This window comes from Diceros bicornis (genome assembly GCF_020826845.1).
Source record: "Diceros bicornis minor isolate mBicDic1 chromosome 13 unlocalized genomic scaffold, mDicBic1.mat.cur SUPER_13_unloc_1, whole genome shotgun sequence".
Lineage (NCBI taxonomy): Eukaryota > Metazoa > Chordata > Mammalia > Perissodactyla > Rhinocerotidae > Diceros > Diceros bicornis.
In genome coordinates this window covers 14,082,693-14,090,307 of record NW_026690866.1, presented here as the reverse complement: position 1 = coordinate 14,090,307, position 7,615 = coordinate 14,082,693, and the positions used below count along the sequence as shown (strand labels likewise).

The window sequence follows — 7,615 nt, the reverse complement described above, 5'->3', positions numbered from 1 at the left end:
AAAAAGGTCAAAATCAACTTTTCAGAAGTCTAGAAATTAATCAATGGTTTTTAAGAATCTGAGGAGGGTTTAGTGAAGAAATATGGTGGAATCTTGATAACGGGAGCAAACTTTGTGGCATTATAACTTGCACTATTCCCATCCTGCTCTCACAATATCCTGCATAACTTTGAAAACCATCAGTCTCAGAACCATGGTAGCTGAGACAACCAGCAGCCAAGCAGCCATAATGGGTTTGGAGCTCTGAAAAGAGCTATCCCCATTGAACTCTCACTAGCTGACCTGCCTGGCAGCTTCCCGAAAAAACCCCATGTTCAGGGCTTGAGGTTACTTGACTCAGAGCTTGCCCAGGGAGGAAAGTCTGTCCCCAGGGCACTTGCTAAAAATATTCTGGGCTAATTGTTTTCTATTGTAGCTGCCTGAGGGAGTGATACCAGCTGAGGCAGGCAATGGTGAGCCAAAAACTTAGAAGAAAAATTGGGGGAATGAGATGTCCACAGGGGGCTTTGAAAAGCTCCAGTGTATTTGCGGGCATCTAGAAGACCACAAGTGCTTAGGGCTGTGGCACGCCCAGGAAAGACTTGAGAACATCTTAATCTCTCACCTCTAGTTGAGGAGTTGGCTTAATATCTGAAAACTTGATTACGTATTACACAATATTAATAGAATAAGGGCCAATACCACGCAATATTGACCACATATACAGAAAAGAATTTCACAAAATACAACGCCCTTCATGTCTAAAAAAGAAAACACTCAACAAATTAGGAATAGAAAAAAACTTTCTCAACCTTTAAACAGCATCGATGAAAAACCCACGGCTAACACCATATTCAATGGTGAAAGACTGAAAATTCCTCCCTAAGACCAGGGACAAGAAAATGATGTCTTCCCATATATCGTATGTTAATCACAGGTACTAGAGGTTCTAATGAGGGCAATTAGGCAAGAAAAAGGAATAATAGAAATCCAGATGGAAGGGAAGAGGTGAAACTATTTGTTTTGCAGATGAGAAGATATTGTATATAGAAAAACCTAAAAAATACACTCCTCCCCACACATAATATGTGAATCGTATCTTAATAGGTGTATAAAAAATTTAAATTGCCCCATGTGTTTAGTGGCTAGACTATTGGAGAGCACAGTTAGACTGCTGATATTTGTTGAAAGTCTCCAGAAGAGGAGGAGGAGCAGGATGCTGGAGGTTGGTGGCACCAAATGTTAATGCTTTTCTCATCCCCCGAAAACCTATGGAAGGAGATTTTAGGATTAGCTGACAGGGATGTGGGGCAGAAGGGGCATGATGTAAGTGACTTCCAGATCAATGATGTGTCATGGGAGCTCAGAGTCATCAGCCACCAGCTCAGCCAATGCTTCCAATCTCCTCAACGTACATCAAGTCGGTGACCAGGCAGGAGTGAAATATGTCTCAAAGCTGGCTGCCTCTGTAGAGCTTGGTGACCTACAACAAACACGAGGGAGAGTGGGTGAGGTGGAGTTCTCCTGGGGACACAGGGGGCCACTGGAGCCAGTGAAAGATCACAGACCTTGGGGCAAGGGAGACCTGACTTCAAATCCTGGCTCTCTCCCTAACTCACTGTGTGACCTTAGGCACAATACTCTCATTTCTGAGCTTCAGTTTACCCATGTGAGAAATGGGGATGGCAGCTAGGACATCACCTCTGGACACTGAGATAACCCAGGCATGCAGGGAAAGTGAAGGGTTGAAACAATCACATAACAGATGTAAGTCAGAGGGAGGAATGATTGTGCCCTTAGGGCAAGGAGAGACGGGAGAGGGAGACCCCACCTTGTCTTGTGTGTCCCTGAGCAGGGCGGTGTACTCCAAGAATGTAGGCTCCGTGTTGCTGAGGTTACAACTGATGATGCAGAAATGTAGCTGGTGTTCTTTCTGGATGGATAAACTCTGGGTTGCAGAGCCAGGAGCCACCGAGAGGAAGATCAGACAGGTGGAGACTCTCAGCTCCCTGCACAGAGGCATGGTGGCCCATGGGGTCAGGGTGGTGGGTACAGACAGCGTCCACACTGGTGGCTGCCCCATCCTTCTCAGGCCTGGGGAGAGAGGGATGTGGGGACTCTAGAGAGAGGTCCTGAAACCTCTGGGGGTGGGGGCCAGAACAAGAAGGAGGAAATGGGAGGACAGTGGGGATACAGAGAGGGGTGGTCACAAAAGTGGTCATTAGGAGCAAATGCTCAGGGGAGGGTCTCACCTGAGGGAGACCAGTATGCAACTCGAGTAGAAGGGGCCCAGGCTGGTCTTCTTGAACAAGGATGCAGCTAGGGAGGAAGGAGGAGGAGGAGCAGGAGGGACAGGGGTTGAAGGACGGGCTGGGTGGGATTTAACCCACCGGAAGCTGCTGGGACCAGAGTCTCACCAGGCTCTGCAGGACCCTCACAGTGAAGTTGATCGTGGCTTAGTCTTTGCTCATGTCTGAGGAATACCAGAACGTGGAGATGGTGACGTTGACTGTGAGGGTCTTCAGGTTGTGCCCCAAAGCTGCAAGACGAAAGGGAGAGCGATGGCCGTCTCTGAAATCTGGCCTGAGACCACACCAGAGTCCTGCACTCATATAATCTGTTGTCTTCTGTCCCAGTGGCACCACCATCCACATGTGCGGTCACCCAAGTCAGAACCAGCATATCTGCTCAGCTCCACCTCCCTCCCAGTAACACCCATTCACCTTGCACACTGGTCCTCACATACACTCCCTCTCTCCATCCCTGTCCTAGCTCAGGTCTTAACTTCCTTCACTCAGACAAACACCCAAGCAGGCTCACTGAATGCTCTGTTTAAAGGATGTTCTACATGGACTACTAGAAGAATCTTTCTGCAATGAACACCCCACTAGGGCCACCATTGTTCTAGTACCACCCATGGCTCCCAATGGACTTCAGTATTTAGTTCAACCTTCTTGACCTAGCACTCAAAGTTCTACTCAATCTGGCTCCTGCTGACCTTTCAATCTCATTTTATCCATCTACTGAGGGTTAAAGGTTATGCTTCATGCAACCCAAATTCGTTTCAATTCTCCCCATACGGAATGTTGTTTCTGGCCGGAGGCTTTGCTCATGGAATCCCCTCTGCCAGGAAAACCCTTCATCCTCTATTTGCCGGGGTCCCTCCTACTCATTCTTAAAGAATTCATTCTGGTGAAACTTTCTCTAGCAAGCTCTTCCCCTCCAAATTATGCCAGGTGCCTCTCCCCGAAATATCCCATATTGTATTATAATGGTGTGTTAATTTCACAAGACTAGGGGTTCTCTGAGGGCTGGCCTTAGACTGAATCCTTGGTATAATCTTTGTAATCAGCATGATTACCCTAAAACCAGAATTTCACACCCTGGCTTCTCAGCTCCTGGATCACAACTGGCTCGTGGGGGAGTGGGGCCAGAGTGCTTCTCCTGGGAAGGAAAAGGCACCCTCAGATACCTGTGGTGGCTTCTGGTGGCACAGGTGATGATCAAGTATGCAGGGACCTGGTGGTGGGCTCGGGAGCTGAGGAAAGGGCTGTCAGCAGGGAGGGACAGAGTGTGAAGAGCCCCCAGGCTCACCTTGGCTCCAGCACTGGCTGTCTCAGGACCACCATTCACAGGTGAAACATAAATGAGAGTGAGGGGACGGGTGACTGTGTGAGCAGAGGGATGAGCAAGCCTGTGGATGAGAGGAGCCCAAGAGAGAGAGATAAGTGAACAAGAGAGACTGAACTCGGAATAGAGACAGATAGACAGGCAGAAAAATGGGAAGATGGATGGGATACCTGGAAAAGGAGGACCAAGTGTGGGGCTCTAGGAGAATTAAAGTGAAAACCACGTGGGGTCAGAATGTGGTGGATATCATATCTGTGTCTAAGGCTTTCTCACCCTGTGCTGGGACTCTCCACCAGAACCCGGGAGGGAGAGAATGGATGAATTAGAGCCCTTCCATGTGCCTCCCTCACCAAGTATAGCAGGTGAAGGAGAACAAGTGCTCCCCAACCCCAAATGCAGACGGGACATAGGAGATCAGGGCCAGGAATACTCACTGTTGCTAGTCGGCGCCACGGCTCCATAGGTGTAACCTGTGGAGAGAAGGCGAGAGGAGCTGAGCAAGAGTTGGGGTGAACATAAAGAATTAAGGGAGAGGAAGGATGTAGGGACCTTTGTGAGAAAAGCAGAGGGGAAAGCAGAGGGGATGAGTGGAGGGGTGTTCAGGGGGAAGGCAACGAGATGGAAGGTGGTTGGACCCTGTGATCACACAGTGATGAGAAGACTGAACCCAGACCAAGAGGATAGAGAGATGGATCATAGCTCACTTTAGAGCAACGGAGGGAACACAGAACTCCAACTGAGAGAGAAAGTGTGGCTGTAGCACAGCCCCTCACCACTGACGTAGAGGCTGTCCCCGTCCAGGGTGAAAGAGCCCAGGTGGGTGATGCACTGGGTCTCATGGCTCAGCTCCCAGTAGAGTCAATCTCTGTCCAGCCTGGGACCTGCGGGCGTCAGAGTGGAAGGTGCAGATGATGTCAACCACAGTGGCTGCCCCACCCTTCTCAAGCCTGGGGGAGGAAGATCATGGGGATGTGGAATACTGAGCAGGGGTCATTCTTGGTGTGGAAAGCGAGAGAGGAGAAGGGAGGAGGCTGATGGAGATGCGGAAGGGGCTGCTCTGATGCCTGCAGGGGCTCTCCTAGTTGTCGCCCGTGTGAGACAACCCCCTCACAAGTAAGGCCTGACTTCTTTTAGGATGTGGAGGGGGGCCTGTGAGTGGCAAAGAGGGGTGAACACACATACCTGGGTGAGGGAACACCTGCAGGTCTGCACGGACAGCAGCGAGGAGAAAAGTCAGTGCCCTGTGCCATCTGACACATGCAGGCAAGAAAGTACCGTTATGTTCTCTCGGTTCCACACTCCAAGATCTTTTCTTTCTACTTCTTTCCTACTCCACAGCCATCACCCAGGCCTAGGGAACAATCATCTTATTCCTAATCTTATTCCCAGCACCTCCCATCTTGCATATTAAGTCTTCATTCTTAACCATGAAGTCCATTTTAACCCACATGCTTAGACCAAACGCTAATAACATCATCCTTCTACTCGCATCTCTCCAGAGTCTTCCCACTGGTCTTAGAACAGAGTCCCAAGTCACCCCTGATCTGGTCCTGCCTTTCCCCCCCTCGCCAGTGTGGCTCACACCCCTCCCCCTGTGTTGACTCGGCTCAGCCATCCCTCTTCTCAGTTCATGGACACACCAGGCTCTCTGCTTCAGGGGTGTCCTCATGCGGTCCATCTGCCTGAAACGCTCTCTTGAACACACACCCACACCCTCACTCAAGTCTAACCCTCCGACCAGCTAAATCCAGTCCCAACTCCCTCTCTCAAGCTAAATATCAGTCCTTCTCATGAGGGCTTCACTGCCCCCACAGGTTGATTCCCATTGTGCCAAACTCCTACATCACTCTCGTCATTAACTTTTCAAAATCCAAATTCCCAAATACAATATAAATTCCATAAAGGTGGGACAAGGTCTTTCTGGTTCTCCAGGTCCCCATGCATCTGGGCCAGCGCCTGGCTCATGAGATGAGGGACCATCCCGGTTTGTCTAGGACTGCCCTGGTTTGAACACTAAAAGTTCTGTGTCCTGGAAAACCCCACAGTCCTGAATAAACGAGGATGGTTGGTCACCATTAATTATACACTCAAAGACTATCTATTGCATGACAAGCACACATTTCCCTCAAGAACATCACAGGAAAGCTAGAATGAAAAAGGCACACACACATACACACACAATTAGTAGAGGCCAACAACTAAATACAAAATTACTTAACAAGATTCTCTGCAACGTGAATCACCAGACTGTTATTTCAGAAAAGTTTCAAGAAACAAAGTTAATTCCCTTTAGAAGGCAAGGTGGAGAGGACAGTATTTTGGAGACTAGCGCACTTCCCTTCAATCTACAGTGTTGCTTAGTACTCTTCCAAATGATTTGAAATGTCATAAAGAAAAAAATGCTCAAAAGAAATCTGGCTACTGGCAAATTCAATTTTAAATTTGTTATTAATACAAAGAAGTTCAAATCATCTTTTTCCCTGAATGCTCCTTTATTTCAAATTTTTGTGGAGGATTTATAGGACTTTAGAAGTCAAATTGAATGGGTCTAAGGAATGTTACTGAGTATCCCTGCTAATATTTCATGGGATGTCTTCTAATACTACATACACACGCAAAACGTTTCTGTATTTATATTATATATAAATCCTGACTTTTGAGTATTATGCAATGCAAGTAAATCTATATTTTCTACTATAATACACTTTTGCAGTTATTTACGTTTGTTTCATGTGTTTTTATTTGCATATAACTGTACTTACTGAAATATTTACCACACAGAACCACACACAGCTTACCATCTTTCCATCAATCAAACATCAACAATATTTCTCAAGATACCTTCACTCTCAGTCACTCCATGTGGTCACAACCTGAACCCAGGAAAGCCCACTGGCAGGTCTTCTGCACAGCGGAGGCTGCCGGAACCTCTTGGTACCAGGTCCACAGGGTACTCACCTGGTCACACAGAAATCCATGGATCAGCGAGGACAGGTGGACCCTGAGCCTGTTTTCACCTCAAACTTGATCTCCACGGATGCTTTTCGTGTCTGAGGGGGGAAAAAAAGCGCAAACAAGCTTTTGAGGCCTTTTATAGGGTGTTGGTTGGAAAGTTCACCCCATTCACTTTTCTTTTTTTGTATTTACTGATTTAACTGTAACTGTTGGCTGTGACTGGATTTTCCCGATTCCTATCCAGCCACCTGCTGCTCCCCGAGATGGGAGAAAGCAGCTTCGTGCTGTGTGCACTTGAGTCACTCAACTCACTTGGCTGGACAGAGACTTTTTCGTGACTCTGGACCCTTTAAACAAGCTTGTCATTTAGGGACCCTGTAAGTGACTCGCTGACTTATCAACAATTTCCACACTTCTTTCAGGGCTCGGGAGATTTTCAGGCCCTGGAGCAGGTTTCCCAACCTCGGCACAACTGATATTTGGGGCGGGATAAATCTCTGTCAGGCGGTCCTGGGCCCTGGAGGACGCTGAGCAGCATCCCTGCCTCCCCCTCTAGATTCCAGGAGCGCCCCATTTGTAACAACCCAAACACCATCTGCAGACACGGATAAGCCCTCTGGGGACAAAATCACACGGAGGACGATGACGGGGACTCTGAGGAGGGGACAGCGGCGCCCAGAGCCAGGAGGAACAGCAGCCTCGGGTGCACTGAGCGAACAGCCCCAGGGGAAATGGGGCTCCGGGAGGATGGAGGGACGCTGGGCCCTGACGGGGCTTCCCCTGGCCCAGTCCCCTCCCTGGACCGCAACTGGAGCCGGGACAGCCCGCAGCTCACCGAGCCCCGCCCATGAGGGTGAATGTCCACAGGAATGCTGTCCGCGCCAAGAAGACGGAACACACCGCGCAGAACGCCCGCTCCATCCGAGGCGCCGCACGCGCTTCCAGTTCTGGTCTCGGGCGGGCGTTCTGGGAGGACGAACGTTTTGGGGCTGCTGGTTGAGGAGGCGGCCGGGGCGAGGCCGCACAGCCCAGCCTCAGGGGAGGTGTCTAG

At 49.2% G+C, this 7,615-nt stretch overlaps 1 long non-coding RNA gene across 1 annotated transcript; it reads right to left on the bottom strand.

Moving 5' to 3' along the window:
- Positions 1–4,051: 4,051 nt before the first annotated feature.
- LOC131401728 (uncharacterized) lies at positions 4,052–6,890 on the bottom strand. Its single transcript, XR_009217901.1, has 3 exons — positions 6,757–6,890; positions 6,568–6,659; positions 4,052–4,079 (listed from the first exon to the last, which is right to left on the bottom strand). It is a non-coding gene; the product is annotated as an uncharacterized LOC131401728 (long non-coding RNA).
- Between the last annotated feature and the right edge of the window lie 725 nt (positions 6,891–7,615).